This window comes from Lissotriton helveticus, chromosome 2_1 (assembly GCF_964261635.1).
Source record: "Lissotriton helveticus chromosome 2_1, aLisHel1.1, whole genome shotgun sequence".
Lineage (NCBI taxonomy): Eukaryota > Metazoa > Chordata > Amphibia > Caudata > Salamandridae > Lissotriton > Lissotriton helveticus.
This window is the reverse complement of record NC_136059.1, coordinates 632,350,471-632,364,098: the sequence shown is the minus strand read 5'-3', so window position 1 is coordinate 632,364,098 and position 13,628 is coordinate 632,350,471.

Genomic DNA, 13,628 nt, shown 5'->3' with positions numbered 1-13,628 from the left:
ATCTGGCCTATCTTACTTTTCAAATGGTAATGACTCTACACAAAACATTTATCTTACAGCATAGAAACTATACACAACAATTAAATCTTGTGTTGAGTTTTGTTTATCAAAAAATATATGTATTTACTTTTTTTAATAATTAGTATTTTTTTCACGCTTTTTTTGGTATTCATTCACACATAGTGATACAAAAAACAAATTCACATTATTCTTTCAAATTGGACAAAAACATATTTAAACTTTTCTAAACAATACTTTATGTGTAGACAATCTCCAAATGTATCTCCATCATTCTTCCATTCTCACCTGTCATTCTACTCTTACATACCAACTAGCATACCACACAAACTAAATCACAATAAAAACTACATCTGGAAACAACAAAGCCTACTCCTAGTTACTGTTTGTTCTTTATCATGAGATTCCACAATTAGGAAGTGCAGGCAAGTCCATCAATTTGATATTGGCTTATTCTTCTTTTTGGATTAATCCTTAAGCAGGACTTTCAGATGTGTATCACTGAAACATAAATTAAAATCACCTTCTTCAGGGCCAAACAGTTCCAAATTTCATCCTTGGGATTTGTCTGGGGGTTTATATGTCCCTCAAAAGACTGAAGGTTTTTGATATTTCAAATTTGTCAAATGATCCACGCAAACAGAAGATGCAGAGAGGAATCAATTATCTGTTTGGTCTTCTTGTATTGGACACAAAGTCTATAATACTGGATTATGGAGAGCTTCAAGCTTTTCTTTATACCCAAATTTCCAAAATTGTAGTAGCTCTGTCTGCCAAACTAGTTTAGCATGGGCTTGGTTTATCCCAATATCGCAGTGATGCCCAGAGGCACTGCCCGGGGGGTTGAGGTACCCAGCACCTCAACCCCCCGGTTTCCCCCCATCACCTCTCCATAACTGAAATTTTTCTGGCAATTTCCAACTGCTCAGAGCACATGGAAAAATTAAGTGATTTGGGGATTTCTATTGCCTAATTTGAGAAAACTGCCTGGGAAAGAACCAGTAACTCTGGGTCTGAGCAGCTATTCACCATTTTGGGGGGAAATAGCTTGCCTTTGGTGCTAGAGATATCAACTAGAAACATAGACTCCAGCACCCCCTGGTTCATCGGCCCATATACCATTCTTTGCAGAATAAACCTAGTGGCGTACAGACTGAAGCTGCCCGCTTGTCTAAGGATCCACCCAGTGTTTCATTGTAGCCTGCTGAAGCCGGCCAAGTGAGCCAGGTGCAGGGCGGTCCCTCCGGTGCTTGCAGATGGACAGTTGGAATACAAGGCGCAGCGCATCCTGGACTCCAAGTATCGTGGGAGTCGGTTATGGTATCTGGTCGCTTGGAAGGGGTACCCATCCGAAGATGATTCCTGGGAGCCTTGCACCAATGTGCACGCCCCTCAGGTGCTTCGGCTCTTCCATATTCGCAATCCCAGCAAGCCTGGATCAAGGAGGCGCTGGGGAGGTGGGCATACTGTCAGGCCATGACTGGTTGCACCTGCTATTTGTAGGAATAGGAAACTGTGCAATTATCAGAAGAACTACATCTCCCAGAAGGCCATCCTTCTGTGAGGGGCAACATCTTGTTCAAATTACGGTCAGCGCACAGAGCATTGTGCATAATACTGGCTTTCTATGTATTCTTGCTGCAGAGTGGCTGCTCAGTGTGTGATACTGTTTTTAGTGCGTGATGGAGCACACGTTGTGTTTAGGTGCGGTCCGGGATCAGAGCTGCATTGCCTGTGATCCCTTGAGCTGTTCTGATTGGTGGGAGTCGCTGTTTATTTCACCGCTCGGAGGAGCGGAAGCATCTGGGTTTGGTTTTCTCTTTTGCGGCTGCAGAGAAGAATTGTGTGTGGAGGTTCCGGTCATCTTCTGGAGGTGTTGGTTTTATTCACCAGGAAAAGGTCACGTAAGTCAGCAGCAACTCTCCTTGAAAGCTGTCATTTCAGTGGGAATCCCTGACGGGAACAGTGGGCAGTTCCTACTCATCCGAGACTTGTTAGAGTTTGAGACTTTTCTGCTGACTTTTCTCCTTCAGGATTAGTGGGGGCAAACAGAATCGGAAACACCTTTCTGTGCTAACTTTTGATTCGTGCTTTTGGCAAGACATTCTTCCCTTATTCTTTTCTGTCCTTACTTTATGTTTTTTTCGTATGATACCTAAGGAATGATCAGGGTATGTATGTGCTTTGTGGTTCCTCATTTCTTTGGAAGGACTGAAAGTGGAGAGTTCAGTTGTAATATTATTGGTTTTATCTATAGTTAGCTGTCCTCCGGTTGAGAGAAGATATCTCACTGCGACGTTCTCCACAGTGGAGGGAGCATTAAACAGATATTGTATTACACTAGTGAGAACATATGAGAGTAGACAGTATGATAGTACGAGTATACTAATCTTATGTTTTTTGTTGCAGGTATCCCTTTCCCTGCTGTCCCTACCCAAATTCCTATCCCTTGCTTGATCGCCTTATTACTCTGTGTCTATCCGGTCAAAGTTGTTGGGATGTCAAGAGGTGAACCCCTTTGAGCATCACCCAGATCCTGAGCAGATTCTTGTGGTGATGACAACATCAGCCAAATGACAAACCCTGTCTAGCTTAGATTCCACCTGGATCACTCATCATCATCATAAATATAACTTCAATCTTTTTAACAGGATTGCACTTACTTCAGTTTAACTAAAAACAATTAGTCCTTGATTTACAGCTATTTTTTACTTCAAAGGGCAGACCGTCCTTTCATTTAGAACTAAAGTCCTTTCACTTGGCGGAGTTTATTCCTCGGAGAACGCTATTCTCTCTAATGTCACTTACTAGCTGATGTGAACTGGATCTCTCATTGGAGTTCACAAGATGTTGAGTAGATTGCAACTTGCATTATACCAACTGATCTTCAATAGCCTGATTTGTGGCTTGACTGGCCTTATTATAGCAACACCTACTCTGTTATTTCCTGCTCTACCTAGAGTACTCATGGAGGACTTTAGCTTCTCACTCCAGCCTTTTTAATATTAGAGTCCACATACTCACAACTATAACCTAGTGTGAAACAATATGGATGTTTGTTGAGGGAGGTGTGAGCCTTTTTCCAGCAGCAGCCACAATTCCTGTAGGGGTGAACCACAAAAGTCACCAAATTAACCTGTGCTTAACCCTCTGATAGATTGGCACAAAAGCAGTCAGGCTTAACTCAGAGGCAATGCGTAAAGTATTTATGCAGCTCTGGAAGTCAAAATCTCCAGCAGTCAAAGCTGCACTCCGTAGCTGACTAGTGTTTTACAAGGCCAGAAATCCATTCTGCGATGAGCCGAACAGGATTTGGTGCTGCGGAGAAGAATGTAGTGGGAGCTGCCACAAAGTTAGGCTGGCCTGCAATGCACCTTGGGTGGGTAGACAAGGAGGTACCCACCATCTCCTCTCAGTTCTCAGAGCACTTTTTGGTTGTACATTTTTGAAGTCCCAAGTTTTGGATTAGGGCTACCTGGGCACCTTTAGCACAACTTCCAAGAGACCAGAACTGGAGAGGCACCCCATGGAAGGTCGGGTCCCACTCAGACAGGGTCCAGGTGTGGGTGAATGATGGTTGTAGCCTTTTCTGTTCTTAAGGGTTTGATCAGGAGATCAGTCAACTAACCCTTGGGGCCAATCTGGAAGTCCTGGTTTCAAGATGAAGTAAAGGGCTCAAGCATCAGGGAAAACCTCTGGGACGTTTGAGCAGCACATCAGTCCTTCTTGGTGCAGTAAAACAGTCCTCTGAAGTACACATCAGACCACAGAAGCAGGCAGCCCTCTGAGAGTCCTTCTGCAGGTCCACAATGGGAGCTGAAGGGTAGGGCTGCAGCTTCGCTTTGTATACCTGGTGACTTTTTTGAAGTGGGAGAAAATTCTGGAGGCTTCCTCCCACAGAAGTGTCTTGAATTTCATGTCCCCCTGTCCTGGCTCCAGCCTGGCTACAGGCACAAAATGTTAATGTAAAGTTCTTCATATGATAACAGGGCACAGCATTTTGAAGTGGAAATTGGGCTGCTCTCAGATTCATCGCAATTCTCCCTGAGATGGCCAATCCAAGTACACCTAATCTCTCTATTGTGTGGCTGTTATAGGGGAATATACAAGGGACAGTTGCCACTGACACCCATAGGCAAGTGACATTGGAACAGGCTGAACCTGCAGGTACCCTCAATGTTTTACCTTCCACCTCCTATTTTTGCTAAATTATTTTTGTTGGCCTTAGGACTCTGAGCACTTTACCATCGCTGACCAGTGCTAAAGTGCATGTGCTCTCCCCTAGAACATTGTGACATTGGTATATACCAGATTAGCACATCTAGTGTACTTATAAGCCCCTTGTAAAGTGGTGTACCAGGTACCCTAACATGTAACCTAAATGCTATTAGTAGGCCTGCAGCACTGATTGTGCCACCCACACAAGCAGGCTTTGAAACCAGTCTTAGGCCTACCATTGCAAGGCCTGTATTTCCTCGTTACTGCCGCTTACACTTGGTATTTAAAACCACTTGCCAAGCCTTAGACTCCTCTTATATTACACATAGTTCACCCCTAAAGTTGGCCGTAGGTAGCCCTGTGGGCATCGTGTTGTGTAACTAAAAGCAAGGACATGTCATTTTAAGTTTTACTTGTCCTGGTACTGACAAAAAGCAAAATTAATTGTTTACTCCTCTAATAGGCTAGCATTGGGAATTCATTAACACACTTTAAAGCTGTAATTCCTGATTAAAAAGAAGTAACTAATTCATGTTTCATAACTTGGAATGGTAATGATAAAGCCTATTTAGTGGTAAAGTTGAATTCAACATTACTATGTTAGAAATGCCCCTTTTAGAAAGTGCTAAACAATCAGAAACCTTTAGCGGGCTGTTTAGTAGGCTGCCACTAGTTTAAGCAGACTAATGCCAAACTACCTAATAAGATTTGACTATCTTATTAGATAGTTTAGTCTTTGCCTGCTTAAACTTGTGGCAGCCTACTAAACAGCCAGCTACTGTGTTGAGTGCCCACCCCTTATATATCTAACTTTTAGAAAGTGGACATTTCTCCACTCTTAACTTTGCTCTGTGTGTGTGCAATCTGCATCCTGAGCACTGAGCTGCATTCAACTGCATTCTGATGTGTCTTCTTGGGCAGGGAGGAATGGGAGGGGCTGAAAATTACTCTCCAATAGGTATTGGACTGTCGACACACAAACCACTGATTTACCCCTCACAGATAGCCTGGCAGACAAGACTGGGTTGAAACGGATCCCTGTGCACTTCAGAGAGATTTTTTGAAGTCACCCCCTACACTAAAGCCACTTTTGGGTATAAGTACTGGGGCTCTGACCCTACCAAATCAGTACACTACTCGACCTGGGAAGAACTCTGCTGGCGTAAATTCTGCTGTGCTGTGAGGATTTCCACTTTGCCTTGACTGACTGTTCTGAGAAACTGGTTCTCGTCTTTGCTGAGCTGCCCTGCTGCCTGGTGATCTCTGCCCTGCTGAGGATAAGGATTTGACCCATCTCACTTGATACCAGAGTGACACCAAGGGCTTGCTGGCCTTTCTTCTGTTTTCTGTAATCTCAGGCACACACCAGACTACTTGTAATCCTGCTATTGCTGTCGACTTGCATGAGATGCCCCCTCCAGTCCTAGGCCTCAGAGTTTGGTCTGCAGCTGATTTCTGCAGAAACCAATGTATTGCCTCCACTTCAGGAGAGTTTCTGCCACATTTCCCTTTGAAACTCAATGCATAGGCTGTTTGATGACAAAACATATACAGCTTGCACAGCTTGACAATGAAGGGTTGCATTCAAATAGACAAAGCTCCATCCAAGGTATTTCTCATTTGGACCTGTCTGAGTTCTGGTGCCGGCCTGACCTCCATCGCGGTGCACCAGAACTTTGCACTTATCCCTCATTACCTCAAGTAATCTTATGACTGCGAGTGACTTCTAAGCACTGTTTTCTACATTTAATCTTTAAACATTGACATCTCGACTTCTATTTTTTTTTTTTTTTTTGGTATTTATTTTACTCAGATCAATATTCCCTCTTTTTCTAAAACTAAGTGGAGTCTTTTTGTGGTGTTTTCATTGAGTTACTGTCATTTAAGTGCTGCACAAATACTTTACATATTACCTCTTAAGTAAAGCCTGGCTGCTTTGTGTCAAGCTACTAGAGGGTGAGCACAGATTAATTTTGGATGTGTATCTGACTTTTTCCTGACTAGAGTGGTGGTCGCTGCTTGGACAGGGTGCAAATGTCTGCGAACTAGAGAACCAATTTCTAACAAGCACCACATGGTAAGGGCACAAAATGCCAACTTTCGAAAAGTGCTGCAGCAACAAATGAAGGACGGAAAGCTGAATGAATCAAACATTCCCCCCAAGTCCAGAGTTATAGGTTAAATCCATTGTTCTTTTGTTCACTACACCACCCCAGTTTGGACTCAACCATAGGTAAATCAGATTTGACCCTGTTCCTCATGGCTAAAGTTCAGCCCGAATTGCCAAACCGGATCCTCCCTGGACTGGAAACAAGCATCCTGGGACTGGTTTCAGGGTAACAACTCTCACGAGCCAGGTTAGCTTGAATCCAGTAGCACAGCGAACAAGGGATCCATATCTGGGCAAGCCCGTCCCAACCAAGATTGAAGGTGCTTTGTTCAGTGGACCTAACTGGATACCTGTCACTGGCCCGTGATCCATTGAGGTTGACCTGTACTTGTGATTTTGTCCCAGTCCGACGGAACCAGATATCCAGAGTTGGCGCTTTATGCCTTTTGGCACAACTTTTACAAAAATCTATTAAACTGAATATATGTTTGTTTCTTGGTCTTGTTTAAAATACTCTATTTTTCTAAATCTGATGTAGGCTGTGTTTCCACTGTGTTACTGTTTGTGTGCTACACAATTACTTTACGAAGAAGTGTCTAGGTGTGCCTTCAAATTGCAAGTGCTTGTACAGAAACCACCGCACCTATTGAAGTGGTTTCGAGTTTTTATTCCACTGTCATAAATTATTCATATTACAACATTGAAATTCAACTTTTGAATCATGTCAACACAGAGAAAAACAATAAATTCATAATAATACATTACGCGTCAATGACAAGGACATGATTGACATAAAGAAAACTGCAAATGCAAAACCAAAGGTATGCAGGATAATAACACACAACGAATTACAGCTAGTCATATATAGCAATAGCACCAGGAACAATGCCTTGTGTGCACACTGTATGATTCTGTAGTTGGAGAAAGGATTTGGACTAGCTGAATCGGGACAATTACTTTAGACATTGCCTCTGAGTTAAGCCTGTCTGCTCTGTGCCAGCTACTTGAGGGTTAAGTAGAGGTTAATTTAGGGTTTGCTTGCAACTTTTTCCTGAGAAGAATTGTAGCTGCTCCTTGAGAAGGGTTTTATCCTCCTCAACCAGGAGCCCAATTTCTTACCTGTGAGATTCAGGTTCTCTGTGAGTGGTTGAGTATGAGTCTGGCTACCAAGTTCTAGATGGTTTGTAGTCTTCTGGTGAGTTGCTTGATGATCCCGGCATCAAGGGCGTTCCCATAGTCCAACTTGGTGGTCACTAGGGCATGAATGACAGTTTGTCTAGCGTTGCTTGTGGGCCATTTGAAGATCTTCCTCTGTATCTTCAGTGTGAGTCACAGGTAGTCCAAAGTATATCAGGTCCAATTAGCCATACTGTAGCGCAGTTCAAAACATGTATTCACTATTCTTGTTTTTCATCCTATTTTGGATCAAGGACTGCTGTTCTTGAGTCTTCACACACTAGATGATAGCTGAGTGATAGAGGCACTATGTTTTGAAACCACATGATGACCTTTGACTACCATTGTTTTAATTGACTTTTGGTGTTTTATTTTATCCTAGCTTGATGTCCTGCATGTGCATGTTTCTTTGAAGATTTTTTTCATGTTTCTTTGTAGTTTTAGAGTGGGAGCTTTCACAGAGTAGAATAGCCTTGCTAGGAACGGAACATGTGGCTTGTGCTTTTGAACGCATGAGCGAGATAGTGGTGTGGAATATACTTTTTGATCACAGAGGGCAGTGTTTAATAGCAGTTGTGCTCAAATGTGTGTTATGCTGTACATTGGAAAACGAAGTGTGCAGTGCTATAGGCAGTCTGAAGTTCTTACTATTGGCTTTGACATGCCCTCATGCCATCCTAAATTCTGACTCTGTCAGCTAGTTTGAGCTTTTGCGCATGGCCCATATCTGTATACATTTGTTGTTCATTTGACATCTGGGAAAGCCTAAATACAGAAGTGGTTTTTTGACATTAAACAAAATTCAGACCTGTTACTGTTTCAAAATAAATTATTGAAAAAATAATTGCAAATTGACCAAGCAGCGCAAGGAATATTGGGAATGATACAATATATTTTACCAGACTGTTTAGACAGCCAGAGTGAGTCGCTCATGAGGAATGTGGTTGGAGATCAGCTGTAGGTTAATATCAAATGCTCACAGGAGGTTTTAATTAATTCTTTGGAGGAATTTCCTCAGGCACAAGTTATGGTATTTTGGACAGGTGTCAGCATGTGACAACATATTTCGTATGTCTGTTCGAATTAGAAGCTTCTGAAGTAATGTTGATTTGAGAAAATGTAACAGTTTCATGCACTCGGCTTTGACTATAAAGTGCAGGAATATTTTAGAACTTACAAAGAAGCTAAACAAATCAGCCTGTTAGAATTAGCGATTGTTGGTTGCAGTTACAAATCAGACTTGTTAGTGAGTGACTACCTTGCTTTCTGAAAAAAGAAATGATGAAAAATGCTATTTTTAAACATGACTCTGAGTGGGGAGAGAAGCAGCTATATGCTTTTGAATCTGCAAAAGAGGTTATACAATGTGTTTTAGGCATGTGGCCAATACAGAAAGGAGACATTGAGTTACATATCGCAGTTAAGAGGCAGTGCGCCGCTTACAGTATGTGGGAAAAACAAGGAAAGAAGAGGGTGCTCTTGGGCTTTTGGACTGAAACATTTTCAGATGCTGGAGAGTAGCTTATTCGCTTTGAAAAACAGTTGCTAGTGTTTCACTGCACTGTGACAGACACAGGGCTGATGCAGATACTTTTGAGTTGCACTCTGACAGATACAGGTGCTTTTGTGTTTTTGCACCCTGACACACACTGGACAGATGACAGTTAGGCTACATTTTGAACTTGCTCTAATGCAATGGCTGATGAAGACTTCCCTTGAGTCATACAGAACAGGTAATGTATGAAAAACAGATGTCATCAAGTAGTACATACAGGCAGAAAGTGCAGTTTTGCATAAACAGTTGGTGCAGGTCCCAGTAGAAAGTCCAGGGGTGTGTTTGAGGTGTTTATGACACATGATTCCCCAGTGAAGTGGAACAAGGAGTTGTGGCAAGAGATTTGGGAAATGTTACTGCAAAGCACAGCTACTGTGTTTCATGTAGATGCTCATTGTCTCATAAATTTATTAGACAGCCACTTTACTACCCTTACAGATGAAAATGCTAAACTCTTGGAGGCAGAGGTGGTGACACAAAATTCTGGTTTGGTGGGCATGACTAAGTGCGAGCACCTAGGAGAGAAAGACACTAATAACAGGTGGGAAGAGAATGAAGGGATGCATATTCCCTTGGAGTCACTTAGAACTGTGATTCCTATTTGTCAGTATGCACAGCACAAACCGGTTCCACAAATGATGAGGGGTCAGTTGCAGCAAGGAAAATTACCAGCGCAGTTAGGGCAGATGGATTGCCTTGGGCCCATGCAAATGATCAAGGGTGTACTTATTCAGTAGTGTGTGGAGAGATAGTGAGGAAGGGGACTCCCCCATCCCTTCTTACTGTGCAAGGGAAAGGAGAGTTTGACTCCACAACCAAGAATTTAGAGGCCAAAGTATGGGTAGAATTCTCAGATAATTCCCCAGAACCAGTAGAGAACCATTCAGACAGAAAAGATAAAACTGTGCCATCAGACCCAAAACAGAAAAAAAGGAGAACGTGTAATTTTTGCTAAATGTATTTTGCAAGAAGAGTGATGCTTGTTTCTTTCCTAGATCATATTGTGGTGTGTTGGTCTATCTGATGCCACTGTCCTGGTTGTGGGTGCCTTTGACTGAGTGGGGCTGTGAGGGTGTGGGACGACCCCCAACCCTGAAGTGACCACCTGACAGTGCAGACTGACATTGTTGCTGACATCCTTTGGCTTAATCAACCATATGAACTTACCTATCAAAGACAGTTTTGAATGTGCTCTAATGACAATGTAAGTAAAGAAAAAAAGAAGAGATATAATCTCATTTATAGCAAGGAGGATGTGTACCATTCACACAGAATGATATTTTTCATTAAATCCAGAGAGTTAGCAGAGAAGCTGTTCCGTTTAAAGAAGAAGATTTTGAAATTCCTTTATTTTTTAGCATAATATATATGCTTCAATAGTAGAAGTTTCAGAATTAGCCATTTATAACACTAGGAGCATTAACAAGTTAACATGTTGGATTCCATTTGTGTATTCATTTTGTGTATTCATCATACATTTATTTCTGTAGCTGAGTTATTATCAGATATGCATGTACTAGTTTAGATGAAGTATTATGTTACCTGCTTTTATAATGTCACTGTTTCAATGTGTGCTTCATTTTATAATATTATTTTGACTTAAAAAGTAAACTTTTTGATATGTATTTTCAATCAATCAATCAAGGTGTTTGTTAAGCGCGACTACTCACCCGTAAGGGTCTCAAGGCGCTGGAGGGGGGTGGGGTTGCAGGTTCCAGTCCTTCAAAGAGGGGGTCTGTTGAAGAGCCAGGTTTTGAGGTTTCTTGCAAAGATGGGGAGCGATATTGTCTGTCTGAGGTGGAGCAAAAGGTCGTTCCAGGCTCTGGCCATGAGGCAGGAGAAGGTGTGTCCTCCTGATCTGGTCTTTCTGGCAGGGTGGGATCATGGTGTAGGAGAGCTGGGTTGATCATAGGTTATTTTGGGGTGCGTGGAATTTGAGTCGACTGTTTAGGTATGCTGGTCCGGTGTCATGGAGTGCCTTGTGAGTGTGGCTGATCATCTGGAAGGTGACTCTAGCATTGATGGGGAGCCAGTGGAGTGTGCGCAGGTGCTAGGAGATTTGGCATTGTCTTTGCAGGTTGAGGACCAGTCTTGCGGTGGCGTCTTGGATGTTCTGTAGTTTGCAGTGAGGTTTTTGTTTATTCCGGTATAAAGTGCTTTGCCATAGTTGAGTCTGCCGGAGAGGAAGGAGCAGATCCAGTCGAGGGCCTTGTCTTGAATCCCTGTGTCGTGGAGTCTGCGCATTAGGGTGCGGTGAGAGACTGCGTTGAAGGCCGCTGAGAGGTCGAGGAGGATGAGGGCCGATGTTTCTCCTTTGTCCAGTAGGGTGCGGATGTCGTCTGTTGCGGATGTTGTGCTCTTCGATGAATGTGGCGAGTTGGCTGTTGATGGCTTTCTCGATGAATTTCACTGGGAATGGGAGCCGAGATTGGTCTGTAGTTTTGATGTTGGAGGGGTCTGCCGAGGGTTTCTTCAGGAGGGGGTTCAACTCGGCATGTTTCCAAAAAGGGTGGGCGTCAAATTCCGTTCCGCTTGCGCAATTTGCGATGTTTTGACTTTTTTGCGTCCCGCAGAGAACACGAAAATATCAAAGTAATTGTAATTGTGTAGCACACAAACAGTAACACAGTGGAAACACAGCCTACATCAGATTTCCGCGATTTGCGCCATGAAAATGCGTTCTAGCGTACGCGATCGCCCTACCGTGATCCCTGCTTTCACTGACGAGTTTTCCGATCTGTTCGCATGCTCCCCGAGATGTTGGTAGCCAGTCGCGCTATCCCGCTGGAGTTTGCGAACGCGATCACGTCATTCGCCTCGCCATCAGACACCGCAAGAGTCTGATATCGCAAACACATCATTCTCTACCACGAGAGAGAGCGTGAGGTTGCGAACACATCAATCTCCACCGTGACAGAGAGTGTGAGAAGTGTGGTGAAGCTCGCGATCTTCAACACACACAATTTTCAATCTGGAGACAAATATTATCTCTAGCAGCATAAAACCTTCTGTAAATGATGATTTGGATGAAAACAACTCCTCAGATTGGCATTTGGGTGTCCTTCTTTGTGCAAGGAGACCTTTTTAAAAAAAATACTTTTTGGGGGGGCAGTGCGGAAGTGTCACAGAGTCTCCAACTTCCTGTTCCTGTCCAGCAGACTCCTCCCAGTGCTTTGTCCATCTCCTGTTCATTCTGCCTTTGGATTTTGAGCTGGAAGGATCACTCTTTGTGTCTGCGGCATCATTATCATTGGATTTGAGGACTATTGAATTTGATATTTTACAAGTAAGTTGGTGTTGTGTGTTTGATTTGGGGCATTGCAGTTGCTGCAACTACAATTTTGGTACTTATCATTCTTTTTTTTATAAATTGTTATGGGTAGCCAGTAGGCCCAGAGCTAGTCATGGGTGGGTGCTTGAAGAAGCAACTGTTCCTTTGGTGTGTGTTGAATGTATTTCAAACATCATTTAGGCATGGATGGCATTGGATTGAGTTGCCAAAATGTGTTTTTGGGGGCTATTTCTGTTTTTGGGTGTGTGTTAAAGAAATGCCTTTGGTGTGTGTGTGGTGTGTACCTTGCAGACCTTGTTTAGCCCTGTGGATTTTCGTGTTTGCATTTTATTGCATTAAAAAGGCAAATTAGTGTGGTTTAACATGCATCCTTTGCCTGGCTATTATAGGCCTTCTGTCAGTACATTGTTTCCCAGGCCTCCTGCTTGTTGCTTGTGATTTTTGAGAGTCCATGTGGCTGGTGGCCATTTCTGGTGGGAGTTATTAGTGTGCTGCTTTTGCCACATTGGCCTGCATGGTATTCCTTTGTGGCCTAGGCTTCTTGTTGTGGGCCTGGCCCTGAGGCTGGCGGCCATTTTGAAGACAGGCAGTGTGCTTTTTGCAATAGGCCTGAATTGTCTGTCTTCTGTTTCTTGTAGTTGTATGGGCCTGGCCATGTGGCTGGTGGCCATTTTGAAGCCCAGTACTATGCTTTTGCCATAGGCCTGCAAGCTTGTGTGGCTGGCCTTGTCTGCCAACAGGCCTTTCATCCAGTAGGCTCAGATCAGGTAGCCACAGGTGCATTAAACACGTGTTTCTGTGTGTTCTGTTGATCTAAACATCATGTAGGGCATGGATGTCATTGGATTGAGTTGCAAAATGTGTTTTTGGGCGGTATTTCTGTTTTTCCTGAAGTAGGGGCATTTCAGGAAATTGAGCTTCCTGCAGACAAACTGGAGCAAGTCAATGTTTCAGAAGATCCATTGTCTTTCAGACACCCAGCAAGGAAAAGGAAGGTTAGTCCATCATCTTCTTCTTCAAGCTCCGCTTCTGATGATCGAGATGCCACTTGGAAGCCACCATCTCAGTATGAGAGTGATGCACGCCACAAGACAAGGCTACTGAAAAGGAAGTTTCCAAACAGCCTTAGAGTTATGGAGGTAGATGACGTACAAGAGGGGGCGATGATGATGACGAGCCAGTCATTACGAACATCACCCCCGGCCTAAAGGAGATGGAGACCAACATTATTACCCTATCCAAAATTGCTGTGAGGGATA